Here is a 20,972-nt window from a genome sequence, read left to right on the forward strand (position 1 = left end):
TTGTTTTCTTCAAAAAAAGAGAACAACCAATCTTAAATTAATCAAATTAATTATTGTTCTAAGAACACTGATGATGTTTCAGCAATAGGATGTCTTGTGCTCAAGGACTGGCAACTGGTTTGATCTTGCAAGGGGAGGCCAATGCTGACCATCCAATGACGGAGAATGTTGAAACAGAAAGATAAATCATAAATTGAACTGGTTTTGACTTAATTTCTTTGGGCACAGGCTGTGTGTTTGGAAACTGCTGGACTGGGAAGCTCTTTGAGTTTTAGTGAATATTCCTTGGAGTCTGCTGGAGTCAGAATTCAAGCAAGATACAATCCCATGTTCCTGCAATACAACACATCATTCAAGGATTCCATAAAGACCTGGTACTCATTGTTGAAACAGTTATTTAACTGGCAAATTATAATTTTTTAATTTTCTTTTAATTTATTCCCTCAATGCTTGACCAAGGAAGATTGGATTTAAATCACAGGCATTAATTAAAATCGCTAGATTACTGTCTTGTTCAGCTTCCTCTGCTAAAGTTAAAGTATTAAGAATAAACTATTATTTTTTGTTTAAGCTATAAACTTGGTGTCTGAGATCTGTTATTCATAAAGTCGGATTAGGAATAATGGGTATTTTTGGGTGTCAGAGTCAAGAGTGTGGTGCTGGAAAAGCACAGCAGGTCAGGCAACATCCGAAGAGCAGGAGAATCGATGTTTCAGGCATAAGCCTGACCTGCTGTGCTTTTCCAGCACCACACTCTCGACTCTGATCTCGAGCATCTGCAGTCCTCACTTTCTCCTAATTTTGGGTGTCGTTCAATATTTTATTTTCACCATGTTGCAAAGCCAGTGATAGTGATGTTGATTTAAGTATGGCTTGCTGTCCCCGTATCATAATAATAACATGTGATGCAAACAGCAGGTAAACAAAATTAAAGTAAGTTGCTATTATTATGCAAGACTGCAATAATGGAAAATGAAACAAAGTCAATGGTGAGAAAGTAATACGGAAACCTGCATAAAATTTTCTTCAGTTCAGCTGTGTTACTCAGACAACTTTGAAACAACTTCATCTTCTGCAGCACTTTTCCACAGTTGGAATGGAAGTTTCTGATATAACATTAAGAGATCAAGAGTAGGAGATCCACTGCTCTCATAATCCTCACTAATATTCTTCACTCAGATATTCACAGATCTTGAAGTTGTATTTTCTCCATTCCTGGCAAAAAAAAAAGGAAAACCTAAAATTTTAGATATACTCAACAGCTTAATAGCATAAGTGGGAGAAATAGATTCAAGATTTCAGACTGGTGACCTCCCATCAAATATTGCTTGGGAGCTTTAGTTTCATTCTGACAGATTCCAGTTTATTATTAAAGCAGTGTACTGGATGTAGAGTGGCATGAAGTACTGGAGATAAATAAATTCTGAGAGACAGCAGTATTACATTAACATACCAAATAGAAGTTATGGATTTTATAATCCCTATTCTAGTGCTTTCTGCCATTCATTTCCCCTGTTCAGTTTTATTCAAGATATTGTTTAATACAAACGCAAGAAATGGTTGAGATTATTCATAACAGATTGCAGCACTTGAGTTTGATGCTATGCTTTTCCAGTGCCACACTTCTTGACTCTGATTTCAGCATCTGCAGTCCTCACTTTCTCCCAGTCACTGTGAACTCACTGCAAAGCCTCTTCCAAGGATGCCCACCTTGAAGAAGTTCTCTTCCTCCCTCCACAAGGATCTCAATGAGTCCTATTTATCTCTCAGCAGCCCCACATTCCTGATGAAGGGCTTATGTCTGAAACGTTGACTTTCCTGCTCATTGGATGCTGCCTGATCTGCTGTACTTTTCCAGCACCATACTTTTCTACTCTGTTCACCAACATCTGCAGTCCTCACTTTCTTCTTTGACGCTCTCAGCCAACCAAATGCACCAAGCTAAGCAACAACTTGATTGATTTGATTTGCTTTATTGTCCTATGTACCTAAGTACGGTGAAAAGCTTTGTTTGTGAACAGCACAGGCAGATCATAGTAAGCAAGGACATATAGATCATAGGGTGCATGGACAGACTGAGACAACAGGTTACACTGCATATGAGGTGCATGAAACAAGATCAAAATTAACAAGATCAACATCATTGTTGATTTTGCTCAGTTTTGCTTAAAATACAAAAAGACATCAAGGCACAAGATATTCTAGTGACAGTAATGATTTTATCTGTTAACTTTTCATTGAGCCATTTATATAGGCAGCTTATCTTTATACTCATAGATGCCAGTTAGTTCATTTGTTTGGATGGTTAGAATATATTGCAGAAATGGTGTGTGCTCAATCTCTATTCTGACTATGGCAGTTCATAGAGTCCTGTCTTGCCTTGCCCCATGCGTATGTAGTGTGCCCCTCACACTAGATATAACCAGTTCTCTCTCTCCAATACCTATGATCCTTTGAGTTATTACCTTATCTTTACACAAACACAAACTCAATGGAAAAGAAATGCTTACATAGTTGTAAAATAGTAAAATATTGCAACTTGACTTATGCGTTAGATTCCTTAGGTGGATAATCCTCTATATCCTCTTAAAACCTAATACAGCACTCATTCATGTTGTCAGACTTCAGGCATTTCTCTTCTAACACTAAAGAAAATTGGTAAAAACAGAGTAATGTATTGGTCATGAGTCCAAAATGAGCACTATGTTGGCAATGACTGTTCGGACACAATACATTCCAGCTTGCTTGGACTCATTTAAATACTACAAGTGAGTTGCAAACAGCCATTGTGTTATATTATGCTTGCTCAGGAGCATTGCTGGTGTTGTGGTTGAGAGGCTTAAAGACCACAGATAATCCAGCACCATTCGATAGGCCACCCAATGCCATATACAACTAGACACAGTATGCATTATGTACATTTAGCTTTGTCCTGTAACCAATGTAAGCCCTTCATTTGAATACTTAAGAAGCTTTACGCTCACTTTCAGGATTGCCTGAAAACTGAGTGAGCTTTGAACATTACTTTAAATGCAAAGATAGGTCAACTTCCATTTCCAACCGATGGTTGCCTTTTTCAGGTACAAAGTGGCCAACCGGGAGTTGATTTTTTTTTCCATTAATGATTCTCTTTACACAAATCTGTGTTTCAAAACGAAACAAACGACATCATCCAGTTCATTCTGACAATAGAACATAGAACATTATAGCACAGTACAGGCCCTTCGGCTCTCAATATTGCGCTGACCTGTGAAACCAATCTGAAGCCCATCTAACCTACACTATTCCATTTTTGTCCATATGTCTATCCAATGACTATGTAAATGCCCTTATAGTTTTGGAGTCTACTATTGTTGCAGGCAATGTGTTCCAAGCCCCAAACACTCTCTGAGTAAAGAAACTACCTCTGACATCTGTCCTATATTTATCACCCCTCAATTTAAAGCTATATCCCCTTGTGCTAGCCAATAGCATCGAGGAAAAGCCTTTCCCTGTCCACCCTATCTAACACTCTGATTATTTTATATGTCTCAATTAAGTCACCTTTCAATCATCTTCGTTCCAACAAAAACAGCCTAAAGTCCCTCAGCCTTTCCTTGTAATACCTTCCTTCCATACCAGATTAGATTAGATTCCCTTCAGCCTAACAACTCCACAACGACCCTCTGATGAATAACCCACCCAAACACATTTACCTATCCTATATTTACCCCTGACTAATGCACCTACCACTATGGGCAATTTAGCATGACCAATTCACCTGGCCTGCACATCTTTGGACTGTGGGAGGAAACTGGAGCAACCAGAGGAAATCCAAGCAGACACAGGGAGAATGTGCAAACTCCACACAGACAGTTGCCCAAGGTGGGAATCGAACCTGGGTCCCTGGCTCTGTGAGGCAGCAGTGCTAACTACTGAGCCACCATGCCACCCCAATGTGGTAAAGCGGTGACCAGAACTGAACGCAATACTCCAAATGCAGCCACACGAGAGTTTTGTACAGCTGCAGCATGACTTTATGGTTCCGAAACTCAATTCCTCTACTAATAAAAGCTAACGCAATGAATGCCGCCTTAACAACACTATCACCCTGGGTGGCAACTTTCAGGGATCTATATACAAGAATCTTACCATTAGCACAGTACTCTGCATTCCTGTTGCTCCTTCCCAAAGTGTATCAGCTCACTTTTTTCTGCATTAAACTCTGCTTGCCACCTCTCAGCCCAGCTCAGCAGCTTATCTATATCTCTCCATAACCTGCAACATCCTTCAGTTCTATCCACAATTCTACCAACCTTAGTGTTATCACAAATTTACTAATCCATCCTTCTACACCCTCATCCAGGTCATTTATAAAAATGACAAAACCGCAGTGGACCCAAAACAGATCCTTGCAGTACACCACTTGTAACTGAACTCCAGGATGAACATTTCCCATCAATCACCACCCTCTATCATCTTTCAGCTCGCCAGTTTCTGATCCAAACCCTCAATCCCATGCCTCCATATTTTGAGAAATAGCTTACCGTTGGGAACCTTATCAAATGCCTTACTGAAATCCATATACACGACATCAACCAATTTACCCTCATCCACCTGTTTGGTCACCTTTTCAAAGACTAAATAAGGTTTGTGACCTACACTTCACAAAAGTGTGTTAACTATCCCTAGTCAACTTATTCCTTTTTGGATGATTATAAATCCTATCTCTTATAACCTTTTCCAACACTTTATCCACAACCAAAGTAAGGCTCACTTTCTATAATTACCAGGGTTGTCTCTACTCCCCTTCTTGAACAAGGGAAGAATCTTTGCTATCCTCCAGTCTTCTGGCACTATTCCTACAGACAAATACAACATAAAGATCAAAGCCAAAGGCTCTGCAATCTCCTCCCTGGCTTCCCAGAGAATCCTAGGATAAATCCCATCTGGCCCAGGGGACTTATCTAATTTTACACTTTCCAATGTCACTCTACAATCTTGGTTATCTAAATGCTTTACGATTTCTGTGACAAATGTCTTCAAACAAATCATCAGAATTACACAAAGGAAGAGGGTCATTTCTATGTTAACATTCAGCAGCTTTTGACCAAAAACCATTTTTGAAATTTGACCTTGTATCACTTATCACAGTAAAAGCTCTTTACACATTTGTTAGCTTTAGTTTGATTGATAACACTCTTGCCCCAATTTATAAGGTTATAGGTTCCCTCCCCCTGTTTTAAGCAAAAAATGAAGATTGCCACTCCAAGATGGAGTACCGTACTGTTAGAGGTACCATCTTCTGGAGAAAGTGTTAAACTGAGGCTTCATCTGCCTGCACTATTAGTTGTAAAATAATCCACAATATGAAAGATGTGCAGGGGTAACATCTCTGGTATCCTTGCTAATATTTATCACATTGCTGTTTGTGAGAATCAGCTGCATGGAAATTAGATGCCATGTTTTCTATATTACAACAATCACCACCTCAGAAGTGCATCATTGTCTGTAAAACATATTTAGTGGTTAATGAGACATCCAAGTGAACATGAAAACTGCTGTATAAATGCAAATATTTATTTTTCTTCATGTCTAGTCTTTTTAGCTTCTGTCAATATTGGTGGATGCATTGAACTTTGACATGTAGGTTCCTACAAAGAGATATACTGGAATTTTTGTGTAATTGCAAAGTAGTTGATATTTCTCAGTGATGCAGAACATATAACTCCAAACTGAGATCCCAATTCTGCTCTGCATCTGTGTAAAGAGTATCAAACAATTGTTTAACCTTGCCTTTAAGCACTGAATAATCGTCCCACACTCGCAGCCTACAACCTAACTCAACAAGAATAAGGATCAGAGAATCAAGGTCCCATTGATGTAGCCATAATTCTGTCTTGTACACTGAAGTATACCTTTGAGTGAAGCTTCCATAGTGGCACTAAACCATCTTGAAGCAATCTTAAAAGATTCTGGAGAAATCACAATAATCTTCACATGTACAGTTAATTTTTCATATGTGCCAATAATATTTATCCACAGAAAGCAACTTGTTAACATAACACTAGCAAATGTCAGTTTAGTCTATTTATTAGCATTCTGCAGAAGGCAATGTATTTAAGCTCTCCTGCAGGGCTTAAGTTTATAACCATAAGATGGCTCAATCCAATACCGAGAAATTGCACTGCTCAAGGCATAATCTTCTCAACAGCTGCTTTCCTTCATATACTTTGGTGCCAACAAGTTCCTCTTTGAGCAGATGATACTTGTCTGTAAACTGTGGCTCGTATATCCATGTCATACATTATCTTAGGACTTCCTCCATCTACACCAGGCATTGGTCAGCTCAGTTGTAACAGAGTGCTGACACCACATGGAGCCAACTTTCTGATATGTGTTCCTAGTATATGAGGTATTGTACTAGCAGGCTATGTTCATAAAATCAGTCTTAATATATTAATATTGATACCCATGTTACTTGTCTAAACTGTAATTTGAAATTACAAAGTAAGAGCATTATAATTCTTTTTACACTTGTATATTTCACATTTTAAAAGTGCTTTGAAATTTCAATAGTATATAAAGAGGTATTATTCCCCATTATTGTGAACGTACGTTTTAATTCTCTATCACACCAAAAACTAAGAGAATAGACAAGCAACCTTTATCCATACTTGTATCATTACTATCTTTGGAATTTCCACTAAAACATATTTGCATTCGAATAGAATGCTTGAACTCTTTTTTTATATATACATATTTATATTCCATTCAATGCCTCTTCTGAGAATATAGGCACAAACAGGAAGTTACCTTCAGCTTAAAGTTTCAGATTAATTTTTGACCCGATCATTTCTTTCTTCCCCTTCAAATTTCTCCCAACACCCTTGACTTGTATCATTGCAGGAAAATCAGATAAATTGTGGCTGTTAACTGTTTCATTATTTTTACTTGACAGTTTATGACAAGGCATTTCAAATTCTGCCTTGAATATTTTTTTCAATTCATTGAAACTGCTTATCATTCAGTTTCCCACCACACAAGGAAAATTTTGTTACTATGTATAAAGATTTTTATAGTTTTGATATAACATTCTTTTATGGAACCTAAGTAGATAATAAATTATTATAATTGAAGGTTGACACTATTTCATTTTATTTTAATAAAAGTAGCATGAGGATCATTACATGATAGAACAAAAAGTCAGATATTCAATTAAACTTACTCTAGCAACCAAGTCGAAATGAAAAGGTATGAGAAGACTCTCCTTTTCTGGATCAGAGGCTGATGTTTGTTTTAACTAAATGTTCCTGACTTTTTATTTCAAAAACTAAACTTTGAAATAAAGGCTTACTTTGTTTGAAATGAAGCTGCATACTGTTGGGGGAGGGAACCTTCTTCACTATTTAAAGCCCTGCAAAAACTATACTGAAAGGAAGTGACAGATGAGATTAAGACTGCCTAAAATATTAACTATAGTTATTGAATGGCTCGAAGGAAAATTTATTGTGTTATTGATTATACTAATCATGAATGTGGTACAAATGGCTAAATCATTTACATAAGACATCTGGGACTATGATCAGATTCTATCTATATCATATGATTTATAGCAACATCTCATCTGTAAAGTGACTATTCTTGAATTTATTTAACATAATAAATAATAATCAATGCAAACCCCCAGTATCAAATTGAGGCCAACACCCACATTACTATAAGCACATTATATAAATAAGGTATTTAAAATCCAAAAACAAGTAAATATTTCCATCAGTTATCTTACTAGATTCAAGTTTTAAAAGAAATAGTAAAGCAATATATTTGTTGCAAACAATACTTTACAAAGTTGATTGGTTAATAGACATAGTAATTCAAAGAACTGTTTCATAATTCTTTGAATTTTGCAGTGTTCTGACTTTAAACTCCTGGAGGAGGAATTCAAAGAAGCTCTGTCAAGCTGCTTGAATTCTGTCCAATGTCAAATATTTTAACACTTGGATTATTTTATATTTATTACTGTTTCAATCTTCTAATTTCCTTATAATTGTTCCTCAGTTTTAATTTTAAGCATGGTATGGTTTCCTTGACATCTTCACACATTACAGACTACTGATCCATTGTATTTGATTCTTTGGACAGTCTTATTTTTTGGTCTTACTAAGTTAATATTGAATTCTATTCCATTTTTTAACCAGGTAATGCTATGTTGTTATGAGTTTGAAATTCGATAATTATTTTAATCCATTCTTTTAACAGTTTATTTCAGTTTATTGCACTGATCTACATTAAAGCTTAGATATAGTTTACATAGTTTTGATGTTGTGAAGTGAAACTGGGAGGCCAAATTTCTAAAAATGAAATGCTATCACTCAATGTGCAGACACAGCATTTCCTTTTAAAATGCTACTACAATTGTTGGTTGTTGTGTTTTGGTAGAAATCCAGACAATGCCTGCGTTAGTCATACAGAAAATGGTTTGAATGCAGCTATAGGCAATAGAAACTATTTATATGATACACTTGGAAATTTGGGCAGTTAACATAATTCTCCTGTCAGTCATTGGGCATGACGTACTATAGTAATGTTATATCTCAATGCACAGAATATTTAAATAAAAACAAATGGAGTTGGCTAACAAGTAATGCACAAAGCTTAATTTTCAGAACGTAATGGAAGACTGTGATAAGCAACAAAAAGGACACTGTTTCTTTAATTTTCAGCATTTCAAGTCACTTCCATACCTGTCATTTTTTGTCACATTGCCATAAGTGCTGGCAGCATAAAATGAAGAGATGAATTTTACATTCATAACATTAACCATTGCTTGCCAGCTTCTTGAAAAGAATCACTGTGCTGCTCCATATATCATGTTACCACAGTACTTCCTCAGGGTATGGAAGCAAAAACAGACAGCTCTGTGTGTTAGCTATGTGTGAAAAACTGGAAATCAAAATGGAAAATTTAATCAGAGGACAGAACACCATTCATTTTTCTTAAATTCCATGAAATACTTTTTCAAAGTTAGCATTAGACTTCAGTATATTAAATTTTAAAAAACAGTATGAGTCATATCTTGCAAATAGAAAAACCTTTTTGAAGGTTTTAACCTGGCAAGAAGCCAATAGCAAGATTTGCAGAGGTAAACTGCCTTCATGTTATATCGACCTCAACTGCAAATTTAAAAAAAAATCAAGCCTGGAAATGCCATCGCATATGCTACAAATAGGATATCCAGATGATCGTAGAACTGGGACTGAACTAACGCATGATCTGTCTATATAAGGCAGATGTCAGCTTCAAGTATGATTATCATCAAGGATCAAAGGTCACAAAAAATTTAGGAGGCAATGCTGCTGAACCACACTTTGAAGTAACTACGTTTTGTCTGCATCTCAGTGAAATCTAGTAAACTGAAAATCCCAATGTAGCAGAGGAAAATAAACTATTGAGCACAGCATTAGAATTATTTTTTTCAATCATAATACTGTCACACAAAGATCATAACCAATTCATCTGATATTTGAGAGGCCACATCTTTGATTGAACTATCAACTATTTAATATGTGTGCAACATCAGTTGCATTTGTCGAATACCAAAGTAGTTCTAAAGGACTGAAGCTGAAAAATGCTTCGTTCAACCAGATTGGCTGTAAGGTTTTCCATCTCTCACAGGAGATTACTTGCTTGCACAGAGCAAAAGATTTGCAGGGAGGAGGATGAAGGCAATGGTATAGAATTGTAGTCATGCAGGGATGAGAAAAAATTTTAAAAGACCTTTTCCTATGTTTGGACACAATTGTTGTAATACTGTAAATCTGTAATTGATGGATTGTTTTGCCTTGTGGTATAAATTTACAGAATGAAATTAGCACTGCAATCTATAATTGTGGAAAACTATTCATAGATTATCAGAAGCCATTTTCTCTATGTAGATCTGATATCAGTGTTATATATCACCTACAAGGTATATGGTAGCTTGCATTATGATTTCTAGCTGTATTTGTAACAGAAAAATTAAGGACCTTCTGGACTATTTCCAGTGTAAGTCATTAATTATTTTATGCCACAGTCTGCTGCAACTTTTGCATCATTCAACCATTGTTCTTTAGTGAATGTAGTTACAATGTAATTATAGAACATAGAACATTACAGCGCAGAACAGGCCCTTCGGCCCTCGATGTTGCGCCGACCTGTGGACTTTTCTCAGCTCAACCCCTACACTATCCCAAAATCATCCATGAGCTTACCTAAGGATTGTTTAAATCTCCCTAATGTGGCTGAGTTGACTACATTAGCAGGTAGGGCATTCCATGCCCTTACCGCGCTCTGTGTAAAGAACTTGCCTCTGACATCAGTCTTAAATCTATCACCCCTCAATTTGTAGTTATGCCCTCACGTACAAGCTGACGTCATCATCCTAGGAAAAAGTATTTCACTGTCTACCATATCTAATCCTCTGATCATCTTGTATATCTCTATCAAATCCCCCCTTAGCCTTCTTCTTTCCAATGAGAAAAGACCCAAGTCTCTCAGCCTTTCCTCATAAGACCTTCCCTCCAGACAGGCAACATCCTGGTAAATCTCCTCTACACCTTTTCCAATGCTTCCACATCCTTTTTGTAATGGGGGGACCAGAACTGTACACAATATTCCAAGTGTGGCCGCACCAGCATTTTGTATAGTTGCAGCATAATATTACGGTTCCGGAACTCAATCCCTCTGCCAATGAAGGTAAAAACAATGACTGCAGTGAAACCTAACACACCATATGCCTTCTTAACAGCACTATCCTGGGTGGCAACTTTCAGGGATCTATGCACATGGATTCCAAGATCGCTCTGCACATCCACACTACCAAGAATCTTTCCATTGACCAAGTACACTGCCATCCTGTTATTCTTCCCAAAGTGCATCACCTCACATTTAGCTGCATTGAACTCCATTTGCCAATTCTCAGCCCAATTCTGCAGTTTTTCCAAATCCCCTTGCAACCTGTAACATTCTTCCAAACCGTCCACTACTCCACCGACTTTAGTGTTGTCTGCAAATTTACTAATCCATCTACCTGTGCCTGCATCTAAGTCATTTATAAAAATGACAAACAGCAGTGGTCCCAAAACAGATCCTTGTGGAACACCACTAATAACTGGACTTCAGACTGAATATTTTCCATCAACCACCACTCGCTGCCTTCGTCCAGAAAGCCAGTTTCTAATCCAAACTGCTAAATCACCCTCAATTCCATGCCTCTGCATTTTTTCAAACAGCCTACCATGTGGAACCTTATCAAAGGCTTTACTGAAGTCCAAGTATACCACGTCAACTGCCCAACCCTCATCTACATGCTTGGTCACCTTCTCAAAAAACTCAATGAGGTTTGTGAGACACGACCTGCCCTTGACGAAACCATGTTGACTATCTGAAATCAAATTGTTGCTTGTTAGATGATTATAAATCTTACCTCTTATAATCATTTCCAAAACCTTTCCTAAAACAGAAGTAAGTCTCACTGGTCTATAATTACCTGGGTCATCTCTGCTGCCATTCTTGAACAAGGGCACAACATTTGCAATCCTCCAGTCCTCAGATACTAAACCCATAGACAATGACGACTCAAATATCAAAGCCGAAGGCTCTGCTATCTCCTCCCTAGCTTCTCAGAGAATCCTTGGATAAATCCCATGTGGCCCAGGGGACTTGTCTACTTTCACTTCTTCTAGAATTGATAACACCTGTGCATAACTAACCTCAATCCTTTCTAGTCTAATATCTCAAACCTCATTTTTCTCCTCTACAATATTCTCCTTTTCCTGAGTAAACACCGATGAGAAATGTTCATTTAGCATCTCTCCGATCTCTACAGGGTCCACACTCAACTTCCCACTTCTGTCTTTGACTGGCCCTATTCCTACCCTAATCATCCTTTTATTCCTCACATACTTATGGAAAGCTTTAGGGTTCTCCTTTATTCTATTTGCTAAAGACTGCTCGTGTCCTCTCTTTGCTCTTCTTAACTTCCTAGCTAATCTGTAACTCTCCATCGCCTCATCTGTACCATCTTGCCTCATCAACACTTAAGCCTCTTTCTTCTTCTTAACAAGAGATGCAATTTCTGTAGTAAACCATGGTTCCCTTACCTTATCACTTCCTCCCTGCCTGACAGGGACATACCCATCACTGCCTGACAGGGACATACCTATCACTGCCTGACAGGGACATACCTATCATAATAGCTTTGCATTTAGAAAATCAATACCAACACAAATTTGCTAAATTTAAGTCATGTTTCACATTACTGCTGCTCAAACTGAAAATTAATCGTTTGGAGGACCTGAAAGCAGTTGGATTTATGGATATTAATTGTAAAAGCAAATTGTTTCATGGTCTTGCTGAAAGATAAAAATAAAAAACGTTTTATTCATTTATTAGGTGTAGGCATTGCAGATGACGCCAGCATTTGTTGCCCGTTTTGTTTTGATACACAAGTTACAAAACTGTTCTAATTTTAAGTAACTCAAAGTGACAGTATGAATTAATGCAATTTTATGGTAGAAGAGGTGCAATCCAATGACACAGCTGCTACCATTTATAAGTGTGATTTTCAGGGCAATGGATGGGACTTTAATTTTCTCAAATACAATTGTATTTGTTAGGTGTCTTGACAGTAAATACATTCATTCTGGGTGACAACTTCAGTTTACAACCTGGTCTGAAGAAGACTGTAAGCCATGAGCTACCTGACTTAAAATCATAATGCTCAAATCACTCAAAATCTTTCTATGTTTGATATATCTAAAAAGTCAGTGACTGCTTCAGGTTGAATGTTAAGAACAGTGGTGCTATATCTGACCTAGAAATGAGCTTCTGAATGCATAATTAAGACTGCCTATTTGTATCTTTACATTGGCCTTGCCTCAATCCACCTGCTAAAACCCTCATTCATGTTCTTTTTGCTTTGAGACTTGAATATTCCAAGACATCCCTGACTGGTGTCCCATGCTCTACTCTTTGTAAACTTGAGGATATTCAATACTCTGGTGCCTGTATCCTAATTCTCACCAAATCCCATTCACTCATCATCTTTGTGCTTGCTGACCTACACTGGTTCCCAGTTAAGCAGTTTCAACTTTGAAGTCTCATCCTTGTTTAAGAACCCCTCCTTACTCTCATCCTTTCTTATCTTCATACTCCATTGGATCTTAAAAATAAATAGTTGCTTAAGAGACAATGAATATCTTTGCTAAATAGTGAAAAGATTAATAAGTGAAAGGCCATGAAGTGTTTATCACAGAATATCAGGTTATCAGTCTACAAGTAATGAAAAACTTAGCAGTTAGACCTTTTGGCGGTTTTTCCCACACATTCGTATTGAAATGAATTTCTGTATTTTCTCAATAGATGGGGATTGTCTGATTCTTCCTATTTAACTAAATTATCCCAAATATTTTCTCATTTGATGTGAACTGTCTGAGCTGCTATATTTGAGGAGTTATTTGAGACTGTTCATTTAACTGGCTCATACACAACAGGCCGTTTGAAAGTCTGAACCACACTATATACATATTAATTACATACCCTAATTTCACACTCTTGTAATATTCTTCCTTACTTCACTGAACATAAATCAAGGCTTTTTATCTTGCTTTTGACATATAATTCGCTGCTGTCAGTGAATTTGCAACCACTAAACATCAGTTCATAGCGACAGAAGCTTAATTATACCAGATATATGAACATACAGTATCAGTTGGTATTCTGTAATGAATGGCTTACATGGTCATCCCTTGAAACAATTCTATTCTCTACAAGGATGAAGTTAGGAATGATGGAATACTCACCTTGATTGATGCAGTTAAAACTCAAGCACTCAAAAAACCCAAGTCTCCCAGGATAGAGCTGTTCATTTGCTTGGCAACCTTGCCACTGGAATCATTATTCAATCTCTGCATAACTAATACACACTGATTTCAGTACAATTTATAGGATGTGCTGAAGAAACTTATGAAGATTACAGAACCTCCCTTTCCAGTGTCATGAGTACTCAGAAGGTCCAGAGTAGTAATGGTGTACGAACACCACTCTCTTAAAATTTTCCAGTAGTTTATACATGTAATTTGATGAAATATTGTCATTACGTTTCATCACTCTTGCAATATATGGACTATTATGTCTTGCCATTGTGGAAGCCCTATCATCTACTCACAAGATGTGCATTAAATGTGGTTTTACTGGAGTTACCCGCTACAAGAGCACATAGCAAAAAAAAGTGACAGACTTGTCACCTCTGATACAATTAGTTGTTAACAGATAGCGATATCATACTATAGGTTTTGGCAGGTCTATCTTTCATATAGACTTTAATCCAATACTAAATTAGTGTTAGTTTAATTTGCTTTAATCTTGTTGGTAATATTGTGTAATATTATCAAAAATGGGAAAATCTAAATAAGTCATGCATACGAAATTGCCCTTATCAACCAAGTTATCTGAAAGCTAGTACTTCCAATTAAACCTGTTAGACTATAACCTGGTGTTGTGTGATTTTTAATATTGTATTTCAGCAAAGGTTATGCAAATATTTGAGCTATGAATTTACTGTGAATGTTCACATTCCCAATTCAATTCATTGAATTTTTAAAAAGTGGAATCATCTTCAATGATTTTTAGTTCCCAGAGAAGTATTTGTAAAATGTCAGAAATAGTGATGAGAGCTTTCAATTGAAATTATTTGGGAAGATTGTGCAAAGACTGAAGAACCTGGGGATTCACGTGTATATATCTTGGAAGGTGACAGAATATGTTGACAGAGTATTTAGCAAAGTGTATAAGGTCTTGTGTTCATTAAAGAAGATGTTGAGTACAAACGAAGAGAAGTAATGCTAAACCTTCATAAAGCTCAGATTATGTCCTACCGTAAGTATTGCATCCAGTTATGACCACTCCATATTAGGCAGGATATAATGATCCTTTGAGATGTTACAGAGCAGGTTTGCAGGAATGGTCCCAGAGATGACAGAATTTAGCTATGAGGTTAATTTAGGAGAAGTTAAGAGTTGTTCTCTTTGAACCTAGGCAGATTGAAACAGGAGATCCAATAGGGGTGTGTAGAATTAGACATTAAAAAAAACTATTCCCTTTAGCTCATGGTATAACAACTTGAGGACACATACTTAAAGTATTTTGTAAGAGATAAATGAAGCTTGTAAGGGACAGCATTTTACGTGGCAAGTCATAATGACCTAGAACTCATTGTTTACGAAGCAGTGAAAGTGCAGTCAATTTTTTAAAAACTGGAAAGGCACTTCAGGGAAATAGCTGAAAATGTGTTGCTGGAAAAGCACAGCAGGTCAGGCAGCATCCAGGGAACAGGAGAATCGACGTTTCGGGCATAAGCCCTTCTTCAGGAAGCCACTTCAGGGAAATAAACTTGCATGGCTACAGAAAAAGAGTGCGGGAATGCGACTGACTGGATTGCTCAACATGTATTAAATGGGGCGAAAAGCTTCTCCCAATGTTGTAATGACTCTTTATATCTAATACTGAACAGAATCTTCAAGATGGCCCCATCTCTAAAATTGAAAACATCCAGATAGCCTTTGTCATTACTGTTCTTCTAATCCTGACCATGCTTCCCTATGATGCACCTTTCCCCTGTATTTAATCCGGGAGAAGCAACACCTGCTGAATTTAGTGGACTAGATTTCTTCCAGTAATGACTTATTATTTGAAAACATAGTAAGTGATGTTCTCACAAAGAATATATATTTTGCCTCTTGGAAATTTACCTTTAGAAATCTAGAGGTAATTGAAAAATACTTATAATTAAAAATGTGAGACTGTACAAGACGTGTTCATAAAGAACTCTGAAACTGGCTGTGACAGTTAAAATAAGCATCTTGTAAATATGTTCAAGGTGGTGGCTGAAGATAAACCAAGAAACAAGGAGAATAAAGGACAAATTGTATGTGACCCAAACCAGAAACCAAATCAGTATATTGCATAAGAGCTGCTTTGTGAAAGCAACTGAACTGCTACAAAAGAAACCTAAATTTTAATCCACTATTTCTATGCATTATCATTGCTCAACAGATAGAAACATTGGGTTGGATACTACACTCCCTCACTAACACGTTTAGCCATGACTTGGTGAACTGATAAAATATTGTGAACAGCCAGCCTGCTGCTTTCTTGCTCAACCCATCAACCCAAATCTCATTTTATGAAGAGGTAGAGGCATTGGATGGCTTGCTGAGGCTTGGGTCTATTGAGACCCTCAAGTGGCCACTTAATGGTCATTAATGAAACACAGGAAGGCCCACGCCAAGCAGGATTCTGGCAGATTTAATTGGGCAAGTTGGCGTCAAGCAAGAGGCATACCCTCCTTTCCGGATTCCCTGTGGCGACTAGAGGCACATTCACCAATATCATATCCTCCTTTAACCCTCTTGAGGACCTGACAAAAAGGCCCCACCGAATACCCCTGACTTACTTTCAGTTTGGCCTCCATAACTTTCCCTTCATCAGGGCTGGCTGTAGTCACAGCAGTGACCACCAGTCAAATTTTCAAAAACGTACTTTGGAAACCAACTTTAATCTGGGTGGGCTGTGTTGGGGGTAGGCATAGAATGTAGCACAGTGCTCCATTAATCCATTACAGAGAAAGTTTTATGATGATGAAGTGGCTATTTACCATGTCTGTGCTGGCCAAAGCACTGTAAGAGCTGTCTAGTCCAATCTAAACCTCTGGCTCTTGATCGTCAACACCTCATAGGGACCCAAATTCAAACACATACCTAAATGTTTTTTATGTGATGTGAGTTTAAGCTTTACCACTCTGTTTAGGCAGTGAGATCTAGAACTCCATCACCCATTGTGTGAATGATGTTTTTTTCACATTTCAAGATCAACACCCTTCATAGTTATCATGCTGAATTTATCCCAGTTCATTTCTGGTTAGTTGAAATGCCAAATTAAGGCTGTATTCAGCAGTGGGCTCTAATACTACGTGCATATAGTTACAAGTTGGAACACTATTCAAGAGGCCAAGTAGCAAATGCAAATACATTGAACTGTCTCCACCTGGCGGATACACTGTCGCTGGTACTGTCACTGGAACACAGTCTGTAATGATTTTAAATTTTTTGGACACCCTTCCAGTCACTTTAGATGTAGAAATATCTGCTCCTGGCAAAACTGTAACAACTGCTGGTGATAGGGGAAACAAAAGAGCCATCACAACTAGAATTGAAACCACTTTGGTCCCAGAGAGACCAGCTCACAATAGAGGATGGGAGCAAGATTGATTGTTCCGAGCAAAGATGGCTGCCAGATACTGGCTGAACTCCACCAGAGTCATCCAGGGGTTTCCAAAATGAATCTGTTGGTGAGAAGTAATGCCTGTGGCCAGGATCAGATGCAGGCATAGCTGTATTGGTGAGGAAGTGTCCAGAGTGCCAACAGGGACAAATATTACTACCAGCAGCTACCCATATTCATGGGAATGGCCAGGTAAATCCTGGATTCAGTTACACATCAACTATGTAGGTCAATTGTGCACGTTCACTCAAGATGGCTGGATGCCCATTGAGTTCATTCGTCAAACACAGGACAATGATAAAACAAAACTGCATGCATCTTTCTCAATACATGGACTTCTAGAAGTGTTGGTCACAGACAATGGGCCATCATTTACTTCATAACCAGCATATAAGGACAGCCCCATACCAACCATCATCCAATGGTCTGGCAGAAAAGATGGTCTAAACTTTAAGGCAGGCTTAAAGAAACAGCCTACACCTTCACTGGATATTAAACTGTCCCCGTTCCTATTTGAATATCGGACCACTCCTCATACAATTACAGGGGTAGCTCCAGCAGAGTTGCTAATGGGGGAGAAGACTCCGCACCAGGTTAAATCTGATCTTCCTGGACCGGGGGGAGGGGGGGCGGGGGGATGGGGGTTGAAATAGCATCAGGAATGCCAATGCCAGAAATAAGACTCCGCTAAGCAAGAGGGCCAGTTTACTTCAGGAGACGAAGTTTGGTGTAAGAACCATGGGAGCAGATTTTGAGCAATCTGGCCCAGTGCTAAAATACCCCAGGAGGAGCTACAAAAGAAAGGAACCAGCCTATGTCCTCGGGCTCAGAGGGGGGAGTGATGTTGTGATTGTAATGAGGTCAGACAGATGGCCTCATAGAATATGAATTGCCTGATTAGGAATGTTTTTGTGGTCCAGTCAGGGAGCCCTGGCTGACAGATATAAAGAGTGTTAGAGATTCTGTTCACTCCGAGGGTTGGTTCTGAGGGAGCTGGATCAGTCTCAAGGATTCTCCATGTGTAAATAAAGGGTGACTTAGTGATGGAAGACCAGCCACTGTGGAGTTATTTCATTCTGTTTCTGCACTTTTTAGCAATTTACTAACATATTTTGTCTTCTAGTTCCCTTTTTCAGATGGGATATTAAACCAGAGGCTAGTCTCTCTTTTCAGGTAGATATAAAAGAGCCTATAGCTCTCTGAACAAGAACAGGGGAGTTATTTCTAGTATTCTGAGTTTAACTTCAATACGATTTGGCACCATAGTGTGAGCATTGCCACCAGCAGGATATTTGTACCTGATACAGCAATGCTTATTTAGTTCCTCTCACATAAAAACTAGGTGTGGGTGATGGGGTATTGAAAAATTCAATCTACATTTATTACGCTTCTGATATATATAAATGTTACAGTCACAGATATTTTCATGTCTGGGCTTCTACAAGGCTATTTGGTGACAAATAGTAGCACACTTTCACCAGCAAGTCATGCTTCAAGTGGCCCTAGTTAAGATGCATTCTGAGACTTTATATGCTCAGGTCAGAGGTGACAGTATGATAAAGAACCATGACTGTTAAGCAGATACTGCAGACTAATTGTGAGATGTAACAACACAATGAACATGACAAAAAGAGAGATTTTCTAGTGGCTACCACGTTGTTGTTTGTGAGATCTTGTTGTGCACAAATTAGCTATATGTTTCCAACAGTTCAACAGTAAATGAACTTCAGAAGTCCTTGACTGGCATGGTTGGGAAGATCAGTGACAATGAAAGGTGCTATATAAATGCATACTTTTTTCTCTCTTTTGCTCCTCAGTTCAACCAATTGATTTCACTTGGTGCTGCTCCCAGGATTTGGATTGCATTTAGCAGCCTTTAGGGGACAGTTTGGAAGGTAGGAAGGCAAAATGGTGAGGGAATATGGCAAGTGCAAACCAACATTCCATTCAGAGCCCAACTGAACCACTTAGACAGCCAATTTATGGCCTTTTTCACTTCTGCAGGAATTTTACCAGCAGCTCGGGATGGCGCAGCACCTGCTGTGTGAAGACACTGCTGAGTAAATCCTTGTGGTCATTCAGTGGATTATAAGGGTGGCTTTTTTTTCAGCTTGCTTTAGAGAGTGTGCTGTTGAGAGAGTCATGCATTCTGCTGCAATATCCTCCTACTTCAGTAATTGTGAGGTGACAGGTCATCACAGAAGCCATACACGCAATAGCATATAGTGATATTATCACTAGATTAGTAATCTAGAAACGCTGGCTCAAATACAATGTGAAATTATTACAATCTGGAATGAAGAGTCTGTTAGTCATTATGAAACAATTATCTATCTAGATCATTAATGTTCCTCAGAGAAGGAAATCTGCCATCCTCATCTGGCCAGTCCACATGTGTCTCTAATCCCACAATAATTTGTTTGACTCTTAAGTGCCCTGCAAAATGGTCTAACAAGCCACTCTATTGTATCAACCACAAAATAGTTTCAAAATAATGAACCTGGCAGTGACCTAGGAACTGGAACGGACAATGGTAAATTCAGCCCTGGTGACCCTGCAAAGTGCTCTAAACTCATCTGGGAGGACATGCTAAAATGAGAAGAATTGTCTCACAGACTAGTACCTTTCAGAAAATATCCCAGACACCATAATCACTAATCCTTGTTATGTCCTGTGTCGCCAGTAGGACAGACTCAGCAGAGGCAGTGGTACAGTAGTATACAGTCTGGAGGGAAAGGACTTAGGAGTCCTCAACATTGACTCCAGACCCCATGAAGTGTCATGGCACCACGTTACACATGGGCAAGGATATTTGATTACCAAATACCGCGCGCGCACGAACGCCTGCGCACATGCACACACACACACACACCTCTTTAATTAGAGAAATCACTGAGGGTATAGAACATATGATGAAAATCGCAATGTCCATTACCAAGGGAAGTTCGGCAGCATCATAATTAACCAGGTAGGTTGAATCCTGAAAGAATTAACTTCTTGACAGGGTCTGTAGTAGTTGGTGAGGGACCAAACAAATGCAAAGTCATGCTTGAACTCAGCCCCACCAATCTGCCTGCTACAAATGCATTTTTCCACAGCTATATTTATTGGAGTAACTATCACACAGTTCTGTGGAAACAAAGTCCAGTCTTTAACTGAAATTACCATAGATCGTGTAGTATAGCACTACCAGTGTACTTTCTTTAAAAATTCATTCACGGCATCAGGACATTAGTGGAATGGCCAGCATTTACTATTCATCCCTAACTGCCCTTAAATTAATGGTGTCTCTAGGCTATTTGAGAGGGAGGTTAAGAGTCAACACATTATAATGGGTCTTGTTACATGTAGGCTGAACCAGATAAGGAGATTAGATTTGCTTTTCAAAAGGGCATGAGTGGACAAGATGGGCATTTCCAAAAGGTTTGGTATGGTTACATGCTTATAGCTCCATTTAAAAGAGGGACTGATAAAAGTGCACAACCAGTAAGCTGCACATGGTCAAAAAAGAAGATCGCATCCAAGTGGTGGAGTCTGGTACAATTACAACATTTAAAAGACATCTGGATAGGTACATGAATAGGAAGGGTTTAGAGGGATATGGGCCAAGTGCTGGCAAATGGGACTAGATTAATTTAGGAGATCTGGTCAGCATGGACAAGTTGACCGAA

General features: G+C 38.3%; 1 protein-coding gene across 8 annotated transcripts in view; it reads right to left on the minus strand.

Moving 5' to 3' along the window:
* Nucleotides 1–20,972, minus strand: part of znf469 (zinc finger protein 469) — a 1,011,390-nt gene that overhangs the window by 166,199 nt on the left and 824,219 nt on the right. The window lies entirely within an intron of this gene.

Source organism: Chiloscyllium plagiosum, unplaced genomic scaffold (genome assembly GCF_037043375.1).
Source record: "Chiloscyllium plagiosum isolate Xiang-an unplaced genomic scaffold, Cpla_swu_hap1 HiC_scaffold_17, whole genome shotgun sequence".
Lineage (NCBI taxonomy): Eukaryota > Metazoa > Chordata > Chondrichthyes > Orectolobiformes > Hemiscylliidae > Chiloscyllium > Chiloscyllium plagiosum.